Below are 14,299 nucleotides of genomic sequence, written 5' to 3'. Positions count from 1 at the left end.
CGGTTCAAACACTTGTCACCTGAGCATTGGTCCTACAGTGGTAGAGATCTCACCTGCCACTCGGAGGTGTCTGCTTGATTCGTAGCCAATTTTTTTCTCCATTCTATTTAGAAGAGGATGGGAATTATTGTAACAACCAGACATTTGTGTCTGTTTCTCTCTCTCTCTTTCACTCACTCACTCATCTATCTATAATGATTGGTACTTCTTTCTACATCATCCCATCCGGACGTTACTGTAACCTGTGACTTAGTAATCCCGAGATCTAAGTCTCATCGTTACTTATTCCTCGTTCATCCACTTGAAACCCTTGTCACCTGAGCATTTGTGCTACAGTGGTAGATATCTCACCTTCCACTCGGGAGGTTGTTGCTTGATTCGCGGCCAATGGTTTTCCCCATTCTATGTAGAAGAGGATGGCTATTATTGTAACAACCAGACATTTGTGTCTGTCTCTCTCTCTCACTCACTCATCTATCTATAAAGATTGGTACCTCTTTCTACATCGTCCCATCCGGACGTTCCTGTTTCCAGTGCCTTAGTTATCCCGAGGTCTGGGTATGATTGGAACTTATTCCTCTTTCATCCTCTTGAAACCCTTGTCACCTGAGCATTGGTCCGCCAGTGGTAGCGATCTCACCGGCCACTCGGGAGGTTGTTGCTTGATTCGCGGACAATGGTTATCCCCGATCTATATAGAAGAGGATGGCTATTATTGTAACAACCAGACATTTGTGTCTGTCTCTCTCTCTCACTAACTCAGTCATCTATTTATAATGATTGGTACTTCTTTCTACTTCGTCCCATCTGGACGTTCCTGATACCCGCGCCTTAGTAATCCTGAGGTCTAAGTCTGATTGGTACTTATTCATCGTTCAACCATTTGAAACCCTTGTCACCTGACCATTGGTCCGACAGTGGTAGAGATCTCACCTTCCACTAGGGAGGTTGTTGCTTGATTCGCGGCCAATGGTTTTCCCCATTCTATGTAGAAGAGGATGGCTATTATTGTAACAACCAGACATTTGTGTCTGTCTCTCTCTCTCACTCACTCATCTATCTATAGAGATTGGTACCTCTTTCTACATCGTCCCATCCGGACGTTCCTGTTTCCCGTGCCTTAGTTATCCCGAGGTCTAAGTCTGATTGGTACTTATTCATCGTTCAACCATTTGAAACCCTTGTCACCTGACCATTGGTCCGACAGTGGTAGAGATCTCACCTTCCACTCGGGAGGTTGTTGCTTGATTCGCGGCCAATGGTTATCCCCGATCTATATAGAAGAGGATGGCTATTATTGTAACAACCACACATTTGTGTCTGTCTCTCTCTCTCACTCACTCATCTATCTATAAAGATTGGTACCTCTTTCTACATCGTCCCATCCGGACGTTCCTGTTTCCCGCGCCTTAGTAATCCCGAGGTCTTGGTCTGATTGGTACTTATTCCTCGTTCATCCACTTGATACCCTTGTCACCTGAGCATTGGTCCTACAGTGGTAGAGATCTCAGCTGCCACGCAGGAATTCATTGCTCGATTCGCGGCCAATGGTTTTCCCCGTTCTATATAGAACAGGATGGCAAATTATTGCAACAACCAGACATTTGTGTCTGTCTCTCTCTCTCACTCACTCATCTATCTGAAAAGATTGGTACCTCTTTCTACATCGTCCCATCCGGACGTTCCTGTTTCCCGTGCCTTAGTTATCCCGAGGTCTGGGTCTGATTGGTACTTTTTCCTCCTTCTGCATAGACGACGATGACTGCATCGTGCCATCCAGAGGTTCGTCTGTGCCTCATTGGCTCGTGTTGGCTGCATCATTCATGTTTTATGGGTTAAAGTTCTGATTGGTACTTATTCCTCCTTCAGCCGGTTCAAACACTTGTCACCTGAGCATTGGTCCTACAGTGGTAGAGATCTCACCTGCCACTCGGGAGGTGTTTGCTTGATTCGCGGCCAATGGTTTTCCCCGTTCTATATAGTAGAGGATGGCAAATAATTGCAACAACCAGACATTTGTGTCTGTCTCACTCACTCACTCATCTATCCTATTATCTATAATGATTAGTACTTCTTTCCCATTCAACCACTTAAAATTTTCATAACCTGAGCATTGGTTGTTCAGTGGTAGAATTCTCGCCTGCCACGCGGGAGGCCTGGGTTCGATTCCCGGCCAATGCATTTTCCTCGTTCTGCAAAGAAGACAATGATTACATCGTCCCATACGGGCGTTACTGTAACCCTGACTTAGTAATCCCGAGATCTAAGTCTCATCGGTACTTATTCCTCGTTCATCCACGTGATACCCTTGTCACCTGAGCATTGGTCCGACAGTGGTAGAGATCTCACCTGCCACTCGGGAGGTTGTTGCTTCATTCGCGGCCAATGGTTTTCCCCATTCTATGTAGAAGAGGATGGCTATTATTGTAACAACCAGACATTTGTGTCTGTCTCTCTCTCTCTTTCACTCACTCACTCATCAATCTATAATGATTGGTACTTCTTTCTACATCATCCCATCCGGACGTTCCTGTTTCCTGCGCCTTAGTAATCCCGAGGTCATGGTCTGATTGGTACTTATTCATCGTTCAACCATTTCAAACCCTTGTCACCTGACCATTGGTCCAACAGTGGTAGAGATCTCACCTTCCACTCGGGAGGTTGTTGCTTGATTCGCGGCCAATGGTTTTCCCCATTCTATGTAGAAGAGGATGGCTATTATTGTAACAACCAGACATTTGTGTCTGTCTCTCTCTCTCTCTCACTCACTCATCTATCTGTAAAGATTGGTACCTCTTTCTACATCGTCCCATCCAGACGTTCCTGTTTCCCGTGCCCTAGTTATCCCGAGGTCTGGGTATGATTGGAACTTATTCCTCGTTCATCCACTTGAAACCCTTGTCACCTGAGCATTTGTGCTACAGTGGTAGATATCTCACCTTCCACTCGGGAGGTTGTTGCTTGATTCGCGGCCAATGGTTATCCCCGATCTATATAGAAGAGGATGGCTATTATTGTAACAACCACACATTTGTGTCTGTCTCTCTCTCTCACTCACTCATCTATCTATAAAGATTGGTACCTCTTTCTACATCGTCCCATCCGGACGTTCCTGTTTCCCGTGCCTTAGTAATCCCGAGGTCTTGGTCTGATTGGTACTTATTCCTCGTTCATCCACTTGATACCCTTGTCACCTGAGCATTGGTCCTACAGTGTTAGAGATCTCACCTTCCACTCGGGAGGTTGTTGCTTGATTCGCGGCCAATGGTTTTCCCCATTCTATGTAGAAGAGGATGGCTATTATTGTAACAACCAGACATTTGTGTCTGTCTCTCTTTCACTCACTCACTCATCTATCTATCATGATTGGTACTTCTTTCTACATCATCCCATCCGGACGTTCCTGTTTCCCGCGCCTTAGTAATCCCGAGGTCTTGGTCTGATTCGTACTTATTCCTCGTTCATCCACTTGATACCCTTGTCACCTGAGCACTGGCCCTACAGTGGTAGAGATCTCACCTTCCACTCGGGAGGTTGTTGCTTGATTCGCGGCCAATGGTTTTCCCCATTCTATGTAGAAGAGGATGGCTATTATTGTAACAACCAGACATTTGTGTCTGTCTCTCTCTCTCTTTCACTCACTCACTCATCTATCTATAATGATTGTTACTTATTCCTTGTTCAACTACTCGAAACCCTTGTCACCTGAGCATTGGTCCTACAGACGTATAGACCTCACCTGCCACTCGGGAGGCCTTTACTTGATTCGCGGCCAATGGTTTTCCTCGTTCTATATAGTAGAGGATGGCAAATAATTGCAACAACCAGACATTTGTGTCTGTCTCACTCAGTCACTCATCTATCCTATTATCTATAATGATTAGTACTTCTTTCCCATTCAACCACTTAAGATTTTCATAACCTGAGCATTGCTTGTTCAGTGGTAGAATTCTCGCCTGCCACGCGGGAGGCCCGGGTTCGATTCCCGGCCAATGCATTTTCCTCGTTCTGCAAAGACGACAATGATTACATCGTCCCATACGGGCGTTACTGTAACCCTGACTTAGTAATCCCGAGATCTAAGTCTCATCGGTACTATTTCCTCTTTCATCCATTTGAAACCCTTGTCACCTGAGCATTGGTCCGACAGTGGTAGAGATCTCACCTGCCACTCGGGAGGTTGTTGCTTGATTCGCGGCCAATGGTTTTCCAAATTCTATGTAGAAGAGGATGGCTATTATTGTAACAACCAGACATTTGTGTCTGTCTCTCTCTCTGTTTCACTCACTCACTCATCTATCTATAATGATTGGTACTTCTTTCTACATCATCCCATCCGGACGTTCCTGTTTCCCGCGCCTTAGTAATCCCGAGGTCATGGTCTGATTGGTACTTATTCATCGTTCAACCATTTCAAACCCTTGTCACCTGACCATTGGTCCGACAGTAGTAGAGATCTCACCTGCCACTCGGGAGGTTGTTGCTTGATTCGCGGCCAATGGTTATCCTCGATCTAAATAGAAGAGGATGGCTATTATTGTAACAACCAGACATTTGTGTCTGTCTCTCTCTCTCACTCACTCATCTATCTATAAAGATTGGTACCTCTATCTACATCGTCCCATCCGTACGTTCCTGTGTCCCTTGCCTTAGTAATCCTGAGGTCTGAGTCTGATTGGTACTTTTTCCTCCTTCTGCATAGACGACGATGACTGCATCGTGCCATCCAGAGGTTCGTCTGTGCCTCATTGGCTCGTGTTGGCTGCATCATTCATGTTTTATGGGTTAAAGTTCTGATTGGTACTTATTCCTCCTTCAGCCGGTTCAAACACTGATCACCTGAGAATTGGTCCTACAGTGGTAGAGATTTCACCTGCCACTCGGGAGGTTGTTGCTTGATTCGCGGCCAATTTTTTTCTCCGTTCTATATAGAAGAGGTTAGCTATTATTGTAACAACCAGACATTTGTCTCTCTCTCTCTGTCACTCACTCACTCATCTATCTATAATGATTGTTACTTATTCCTTGTTCAACTACTCGAAACCCTTGTCACCTGAGCATTGGTCCTACAGACGTAGAGGCCTCACCTGCCACTCGGGAGGCCTTTGCTTGATTCGCGGCCAATGGTTTTCCTCGTTCTATATAGTAGAGGATGGCAAATCATTGCAACAACCAGACATTTGTGTCTGTCTCTCTCTCTCTCTCACTTACTCTGTCATCTATTTATAATGATTGGTACTTCTTTCTACTTCGTCCCATCTGGACGTTCCTGATACCCGCGCCTTTGTAATCCTGAGGTCTGGGTCTGATTGGAACTTTTTCCTCCTTCTGCATAGACGATGATGACTGCATCGTGCCATCCAGAGGTTCGTCTGTGCCTCATTGGCTCGTGTTGGCTGAATCATTCATGTTTTATGGGTTAAAGTTCTGATTGGTACTTATTCCTCCTTCAGCCGGTTCAAACACCTATCACCTGAGAATTGGTCCTACAGTGGTAGAGATCTCACCTGCCACTCGGAGGTGTCTGCTTGATTCGTGGCCAATTTTTTTCTCCGTTCTATATAGAAGAGGATGGGAATTATTGTAACAACCAGACATTTGTGTCTGTCTCTCTCTCTCACTCACTCATCTATCTATAAAGATTGGTACCTATTTCTACATCGTCCCATCCGGACGTTCCTGTTTCCCGCGCCTTAGTAATCCCGAGGTCTTGGTCTGATTGGTACGTATTCCTCGTTCATCCACTTGATACCCTTGTCACCTGAGCATTGGTCCTACAGTGGTAGAGATCTCAGCTGCCACGCAGGAATTCATTGCTCGATTCGCGGCCAATGGTTTTCCCCGTTCTATATAGAACAGGATGGCAAATTATTGCAACAACCAGACATTTGTGTCTGTCTCTCTCTCTCACTCACTCATCTATCTATAAAGATTGGTACCTCTTTCTACATCGTCCCATCCGGACGTTCCTCTTTCCCGTGCCTTAGTTATCCCGAGGTCTGGGTCTGATTGGTACTTTTTCCTCCTTCTGCATAGACGATGATGACTGCATCGTGCCATCCAGAGGTTCGTCTGTGCCTCATTGGCTCGTGTTGGCTGCATCATTCATGTTTTATGGGTTAAAGTTCTGATTGGTACTTATTCCTCCTTCAGCCGGTTCAAACATTTGTCACCTGAGCATTGGTCCTACAGTGGTAGAGATCTCACCTGCCACTCGGGAGGTGTCTGCTTGATTCGCGGCCAATGGTTTTCCCCGTTCTATATAGTAGAGGATGGCAAATAATTGCTACAACCAGACATTTGTGTCTGTCTCACTCACTCACTCATCTATCCAATTATCGTTAATGATTAGTACTTCTTTCCCATTCAACCACTTAAGATTTTCATAACCTGAGCATTGGTTGTTCAGTGGTAGAATTCTCGCCTGCCACGCGGAAAGCCCGGGTTCGATTCCCGGCCAATGCATTTTCCTCGTTCTGCAAAGAAGACAATGATTACATCGTCCCATACGGGCGTTACTGTAACCCTGACTTAGTAATCCCGAGATCTAAGTCTCATCGGTACATATTCCTCGTTCATCCACTTGAAACCCTTGTCACCTGAGCATTGGTCCGACAGTGGTAGAGATCTCACCTGCCACTCGGGAGGTTGTTGCTTCATTCGCGGCCAATGGTTTTCCCCATTCTATGTAGAAGAGGATGGCTATTATTGTAACAACCAGACATTTGTGTCTGTCTCTCTCTCTCTTTCACTCACTCACTCATCAATCTATAATGATTGGTACTTCTTTCTACATCATCCCATCCGGACGTTCCTGTTTCCTGCGCCTTAGTAATCCCGAGGTCATGGTCTGATTGGTACTTATTCATCGTTCAACCATTTCAAACCCTTGTCACCTGACCATTGGTCCAACAGTGGTAGAGATCTCACCTTCCACTCGGGAGGTTGTTGCTTGATTCGCGGCCAATGGTTTTCCCCATTCTATGTAGAAGAGGATGGCTATTATTGTAACAACCAGACATTTGTGTCTGTCTCTCTCTCTCTCTCACTCACTCATCTATCTGTAAAGATTGGTACCTCTTTCTACATCGTCCCATCCAGACGTTCCTGTTTCCCGTGCCCTAGTTATCCCGAGGTCTGGGTATGATTGGAACTTATTCCTCGTTCATCCACTTGAAACCCTTGTCACCTGAGCATTTGTGCTACAGTGGTAGATATCTCACCTTCCACTCGGGAGGTTGTTGCTTGATTCGCGGCCAATGGTTATCCCCGATCTATATAGAAGAGGATGGCTATTATTGTAACAACCACACATTTGTGTCTGTCTCTCTCTCTCACTCACTCATCTATCTATAAAGATTGGTACCTCTTTCTACATCGTCCCATCCGGACGTTCCTGTTTCCCGTGCCTTAGTAATCCCGAGGTCTTGGTCTGATTGGTACTTATTCCTCGTTCATCCACTTGATACCCTTGTCACCTGAGCATTGGTCCTACAGTGTTAGAGATCTCACCTTCCACTCGGGAGGTTGTTGCTTGATTCGCGGCCAATGGTTTTCCCCATTCTATGTAGAAGAGGATGGCTATTATTGTAACAACCAGACATTTGTGTCTGTCTCTCTCTCTCTTTCACTCACTCACTCATCTATCTATCATGATTGGTACTTCTTTCTACATCATCCCATCCGGACGTTCCTGTTTCCCGCGCCTTAGTAATCCCGAGGTCTTGGTCTGATTCGTACTTATTCCTCGTTCATCCACTTGATACCCTTGTCACCTGAGCACTGGCCCTACAGTGGTAGAGATCTCACCTTCCACTCGGGAGGTTGTTGCTTGATTCGCGGCCAATGGTTTTCCCTATTCTATGTAGAAGAGGATGGCTATTATTGTAACAACCAGACATTTGTGTCTGTCTCTCTCTCTTACTCACTCATCTATCTATAGAGATTGGTACCTCTTTCTACATCGTCCCATCCGGACGTTCCTGTTTCCCGTGCCTTAGTTATCCCGAGGTCTAAGTCTGATTGGTACTTATTCATCGTTCAACCATTTGAAACCCTTGTCACCTGACCATTGGTCCGACAGTGGTAGAGATCTCACCTTCCACTCGGGAGGTTGTTGCTCGATTCGCGGCCAATGGTTTTCCCCGTTCTATATAGAACATGATGGCAAATAATTGCAACAACCAGACATTTGTGTCTGTCTCTCTCTCTCACTCACTCATCTATCTAAAAAGATTGGTACCTCTTTCTACATCGTCCCATCCGGACGTTCCTCTTTCCCGTGCCTTAGTTATCCCGAGGTCTGGGTCTGATTGGTACTTTTTCCTCCTTCTGCATAGACGATGATGACTGCATCGTGCCATCCAGAGGTTCGTCTGTGCCTCATTGGCTCGTGTTGGCTGCATCATTCATGTTTTATGGGTTAAAGTTCTGATTGGTACTTATTCCTCCTTCAGCCGGTTCAAACATTTGTCACCTGAGCATTGGTCCTACAGTGGTAGAGATCTCACCTGCCACTCGGGAGGTGTCTGCTTGATTCGCGGCCAATGGTTTTCCCCGTTCTATATAGTAGAGGATGGCAAATAATTGCTACAACCAGACATTTGTGTCTGTCTCACTCACTCACTCATCTATCCAATTATCGTTAATGATTAGTACTTCTTTCCCATTCAACCACTTAAGATTTTCATAACCTGAGCATTGGTTGTTCAGTGGTAGAATTCTCGCCTGCCACGCGGAAAGCCCGGGTTCGATTCCCGGCCAATGCATTTTCCTCGTTCTGCAAAGAAGACAATGATTACATCGTCCCATACGGGCGTTACTGTAACCCTGACTTAGTAATCCCGAGATCTAAGTCTCATCGGTACATATTCCTCGTTCATCCACTTGAAACCCTTGTCACCTGAGCATTGGTCCGACAGTGGTAGAGATCTCACCTGCCACTCGGGAGGTTGTTGCTTCATTCGCGGCCAATGGTTTTCCCCATTCTATGTAGAAGAGGATGGCTATTATTGTAACAACCAGACATTTGTGTCTGTCTCTCTCTCTCTTTCACTCACTCACTCATCAATCTATAATGATTGGTACTTCTTTCTACATCATCCCATCCGGACGTTCCTGTTTCCTGCGCCTTAGTAATCCCGAGGTCATGGTCTGATTGGTACTTATTCATCGTTCAACCATTTCAAACCCTTGTCACCTGACCATTGGTCCAACAGTGGTAGAGATCTCACCTTCCACTCGGGAGGTTGTTGCTTGATTCGCGGCCAATGGTTTTCCCCATTCTATGTAGAAGAGGATGGCTATTATTGTAACAACCAGACATTTGTGTCTGTCTCTCTCTCTCTCTCACTCACTCATCTATCTGTAAAGATTGGTACCTCTTTCTACATCGTCCCATCCAGACGTTCCTGTTTCCCGTGCCCTAGTTATCCCGAGGTCTGGGTATGATTGGAACTTATTCCTCGTTCATCCACTTGAAACCCTTGTCACCTGAGCATTTGTGCTACAGTGGTAGATATCTCACCTTCCACTCGGGAGGTTGTTGCTTGATTCGCGGCCAATGGTTATCCCCGATCTATATAGAAGAGGATGGCTATTATTGTAACAACCACACATTTGTGTCTGTCTCTCTCTCTCACTCACTCATCTATCTATAAAGATTGGTACCTCTTTCTACATCGTCCCATCCGGACGTTCCTGTTTCCCGTGCCTTAGTAATCCCGAGGTCTTGGTCTGATTGGTACTTATTCCTCGTTCATCCACTTGATACCCTTGTCACCTGAGCATTGGTCCTACAGTGTTAGAGATCTCACCTTCCACTCGGGAGGTTGTTGCTTGATTCGCGGCCAATGGTTTTCCCCATTCTATGTAGAAGAGGATGGCTATTATTGTAACAACCAGACATTTGTGTCTGTCTCTCTCTCTCTTTCACTCACTCACTCATCTATCTATCATGATTGGTACTTCTTTCTACATCATCCCATCCGGACGTTCCTGTTTCCCGCGCCTTAGTAATCCCGAGGTCTTGGTCTGATTCGTACTTATTCCTCGTTCATCCACTTGATACCCTTGTCACCTGAGCACTGGCCCTACAGTGGTAGAGATCTCACCTTCCACTCGGGAGGTTGTTGCTTGATTCGCGGCCAATGGTTTTCCCCATTCTATGTAGAAGAGGATGGCTATTATTGTAACAACCAGACATTTGTGTCTGTCTCTCTCTCTCTTTCACTCACTCACTCATCTATCTATAATGATTGTTACTTATTCCTTGTTCAACTACTCGAAACCCTTGTCACCTGAGCATTGGTCCTACAGACGTAGAGACCTCACCTGCCACTCGGGAGGCCTTTACTTGATTCGCGGCCAATGGTTTTCCTCGTTCTATATAGTAGAGGATGGCAAATAATTGCAACAACCAGACATTTGTGTCTGTCTCACTCAGTCACTCATCTATCCTATTATCTATAATGATTAGTACTTCTTTCCCATTCAACCACTTAAGATTTTCATAACCTGAGCATTGCTTGTTCAGTGGTAGAATTCTCGCCTGCCACGCGGGAGGCCCGGGTTCGATTCCCGGCCAATGCATTTTCCTCGTTCTGCAAAGACGACAATGATTACATCGTCCCATACGGGCGTTACTGTAACCCTGACTTAGTAATCCCGAGATCTAAGTCTCATCGGTACTATTTCCTCTTTCATCCATTTGAAACCCTTGTCACCTGAGCATTGGTCCGACAGTGGTAGAGATCTCACCTGCCACTCGGGAGGTTGTTGCTTGATTCGCGGCCAATGGTTTTCCAAATTCTATGTAGAAGAGGATGGCTATTATTGTAACAACCAGACATTTGTGTCTGTCTCTCTCTCTCTTTCACTCACTCACTCATCTATCTATAATGATTGGTACTTCTTTCTACATCATCCCATCCGGACGTTCCTGTTTCCCGCGCCTTAGTAATCCCGAGGCCATGGTCTGATTGGTACTTATTCATCGTTCAACCATTTCAAACCCTTGTCACCTGACCATTGGTCCGACAGTAGTAGAGATCTCACCTGCCACTCGGGAGGTTGTTGCTTGATTCGCGGCCAATGGTTATCCTCGATCTAAATAGAAGAGGATGGCTATTATTGTAACAACCAGACATTTGTGTCTGTCTCTCTCTCTCACTCACTCATCTATCTATAAAGATTGGTACCTCTATCTACATCGTCCCATCCGTACGTTCCTGTGTCCCTTGCCTTAGTAATCCTGAGGTCTGAGTCTGATTGGTACTTTTTCCTCCTTCTGCATAGACGACGATGACTGCATCGTGCCATCCAGAGGTTCGTCTGTGCCTCATTGGCTCGTGTTGGCTGCATCATTCATGTTTTATGGGTTAAAGTTCTGATTGGTACTTATTCCTCCTTCAGCCGGTTCAAACACTGATCACCTGAGAATTGGTCCTACAGTGGTAGAGATTTCACCTGCCACTCGGGAGGTTGTTGCTTGATTCGCGGCCAATGGTTTTCCTCGTTCTATATAGTAGAGGATGGCAAATCATTGCAACAACCAGACATTTGTGTCTGTCTCTCTCTCTCTCTCACTTACTCTGTCATCTATTTATAATGATTGGTACTTCTTTCTACTTCGTCCCATCTGGACGTTCCTGATACCCGCGCCTTTGTAATCCTGAGGTCTGGGTCTGATTGGAACTTTTTCCTCCTTCTGCATAGACGATGATGACTGCATCGTGCCATCCAGAGGTTCGTCTGTGCCTCATTGGCTCGTGTTGGCTGAATCATTCATGTTTTATGGGTTAAAGTTCTGATTGGTACTTATTCCTCCTTCAGCCGGTTCAAACACCTATCACCTGAGAATTGGTCCTACAGTGGTAGAGATCTCACCTGCCACTCGGAGGTGTCTGCTTGATTCGTGGCCAATTTTTTTCTCCGTTCTATATAGAAGAGGATGGGAATTATTGTAACAACCAGACATTTGTGTCTGTCTCTCTCTCTCACTCACTCATCTATCTATAAAGATTGGTACCTCTTTCTACATCGTCCCATCCGGACGTTCCTGTTTCCCGCGCCTTAGTAATCCCGAGGTCTTGGTCTGATTGGTACGTATTCCTCGTTCATCCACTTGATACCCTTGTCACCTGAGCATTGGTCCTACAGTGGTAGAGATCTCAGCTGCCACGCAGGAATTCATTGCTCGATTCGCGGCCAATGGTTTTCCCCGTTCTATATAGAACAGGATGGCAAATTATTGCAACAACCAGACATTTGTGTCTGTCTCTCTCTCTCACTCACTCATCTATCTATAAAGATTGGTACCTCTTTCTACATCGTCCCATCCGGACGTTCCTCTTTCCCGTGCCTTAGTTATCCCGAGGTCTGGGTCTGATTGGTACTTTTTCCTCCTTCTGCATAGACGATGATGACTGCATCGTGCCATCCAGAGGTTCGTCTGTGCCTCATTGGCTCGTGTTGGCTGCATCATTCATGTTTTATGGGTTAAAGTTCTGATTGGTACTTATTCCTCCTTCAGCCGGTTCAAACATTTGTCACCTGAGCATTGGTCCTACAGTGGTAGAGATCTCACCTGCCACTCGGGAGGTGTCTGCTTGATTCGCGGCCAATGGTTTTCCCCGTTCTATATAGTAGAGGATGGCAAATAATTGCTACAACCAGACATTTGTGTCTGTCTCACTCACTCACTCATCTATCCAATTATCGTTAATGATTAGTACTTCTTTCCCATTCAACCACTTAAGATTTTCATAACCTGAGCATTGGTTGTTCAGTGGTAGAATTCTCGCCTGCCACGCGGAAAGCCCGGGTTCGATTCCCGGCCAATGCATTTTCCTCGTTCTGCAAAGACGACAATGATTACATCGTCCCATACAGGCGTTACTGTAACCCTGACTTAGTAATCCCGAGATCTAAGTCTCATCGGTACTTATTCCTCGTTCATCCACTTGAAACCCTTGTCACCTGAGCATTGGTCCGACAGTGGTAGAGATCTCACCTGGCACTCGGGAGGTTGTTGCTTCATTCGATGCCAATGGTTTTCCCCATTCTATGTAGAAGAGGATGGCTATTATTGTAACAACCAGACATTTGTGTCTGTCTCTCTCTCTCACTCACTCATCTATCTATAGAGATTGGTACCTCTTTCTACATCGTCCCATCCGGACGTTCCTGTTTCCCGTGCCTTAGTTATCCCGAGGTCTAAGTCTGATTGGTACTTATTCATCGTTCATCCACTTGAAACCCTTGTCACCTGAGCATTTGTGCTACAGTGGTAGATATCTCACCTTCCACTCGGGAGGTTGTTGCTTGATTCGCGGCCAATGGTTATCCCCGATCTATATAGAAGAGGATGGCTATTATTGTAACAACCACACATTTGTGTCTGTCTCTCTCTCTCACTCACTCATCTATCTATAAAGATTGGTACCTCTTTCTACATCGTCCCATCCGGACGTTCCTGTTTCCCGCGCCTTAGTAATCCCGAGGTCTTGGTCTGATTGGTACTTATTCCTCGTTCATCCACTTGATACCCTTGTCACCTGAGCATTGGTCCTACAGTGGTAGAGATCTCAGCTGCCACGCAGGAATTCATTGCTCGATTCGCGGCCAATGGTTTTCCCCGTTCTATATAGAACAGGATGGCAAATTATTGCAACAACCAGACATTTGTGTCTGTCTCTCTCTCTCACTCACTCATCTATCTATAAAGATTGGTACCTCTTTCTACATCGTCCCATCCGGACGTTCCTGTTTCCCGTGCCTTAGTTATCCCGAGGTCTGGGTCTGATTGGTACTTTTTCCTCCTTCTGCATAGACGATGATGACTGCATCGTGCCATCCAGAGGTTCGTCTGTGCCTCATTGGCTCGTGTTGGCTGCATCATTCATGTTTTATGGGTTAAAGTTCTGATTGGTACTTATTCCTCCTTCAGCCGGTTCAAACATTTGTCACCTGAGCATTGGTCCTACAGTGGTAGAGATCTCACCTGCCACTCGGGAGGTGTCTGCTTGATTCGTGGCCAATGGTTTTCCCCGTTCTATATAGTAGAGGATGGCAAATATTTGCTACAACCAGACATTTGTGTCTGTCTCACTCACTCACTCATCTATCCAATTATCTTTAATGATTAGTACTTCTTTCCCATTCAACCACTTAAGATTTTCATAACCTGAGCATTGGTTGTTCAGTGGTAGAATTCTCGCCTGCCACGCGGGAGGCCCGGGTTCGATTCCCGGCCAAAGCATTTTCCTCGTTCTGCAAAGAAGACTGATTACATCGTCCC

The 14,299-nt window shown here is 45.8% G+C and overlaps 7 non-coding genes across 7 annotated transcripts; all 7 read left to right on the top strand.

Moving 5' to 3' along the window:
• The first annotated feature begins 2,110 nt into the window (after nucleotides 1–2,110).
• On the top strand, nucleotides 2,111–2,181 carry trnag-gcc (transfer RNA glycine (anticodon GCC)). Its single transcript has one exon. It is a non-coding gene; the product is annotated as a tRNA-Gly (tRNA).
• Nucleotides 2,182–3,926: 1,745 nt separating this feature from the next.
• On the top strand, nucleotides 3,927–3,997 carry trnag-gcc (transfer RNA glycine (anticodon GCC)). The gene has a single exon. It is a non-coding gene; the product is annotated as a tRNA-Gly (tRNA).
• A 2,397-nt stretch (nucleotides 3,998–6,394) lies between these two features.
• On the top strand, nucleotides 6,395–6,465 carry trnag-gcc (transfer RNA glycine (anticodon GCC)). The gene has a single exon. It is a non-coding gene; the product is annotated as a tRNA-Gly (tRNA).
• A 2,232-nt stretch (nucleotides 6,466–8,697) lies between these two features.
• On the top strand, nucleotides 8,698–8,768 carry trnag-gcc (transfer RNA glycine (anticodon GCC)). Its single transcript has one exon. It is a non-coding gene; the product is annotated as a tRNA-Gly (tRNA).
• Nucleotides 8,769–10,519: 1,751 nt separating this feature from the next.
• Nucleotides 10,520–10,590, top strand: trnag-gcc (transfer RNA glycine (anticodon GCC)). The gene has a single exon. It is a non-coding gene; the product is annotated as a tRNA-Gly (tRNA).
• A 2,183-nt stretch (nucleotides 10,591–12,773) lies between these two features.
• trnag-gcc (transfer RNA glycine (anticodon GCC)) lies at nucleotides 12,774–12,844 on the top strand. The gene has a single exon. It is a non-coding gene; the product is annotated as a tRNA-Gly (tRNA).
• Nucleotides 12,845–14,189: 1,345 nt separating this feature from the next.
• trnag-gcc (transfer RNA glycine (anticodon GCC)) lies at nucleotides 14,190–14,260 on the top strand. The gene has a single exon. It is a non-coding gene; the product is annotated as a tRNA-Gly (tRNA).
• The last annotated feature ends 39 nt before the right edge of the window (nucleotides 14,261–14,299 follow it).

This window comes from Amia ocellicauda, chromosome 20, assembly GCF_036373705.1.
Source record: "Amia ocellicauda isolate fAmiCal2 chromosome 20, fAmiCal2.hap1, whole genome shotgun sequence".
NCBI classification, from domain to species: domain Eukaryota; kingdom Metazoa; phylum Chordata; class Actinopteri; order Amiiformes; family Amiidae; genus Amia; species Amia ocellicauda.
Note: the sequence above shows the minus strand (reverse complement) of the source record. Positions and strands in the feature narration are given on the sequence as shown.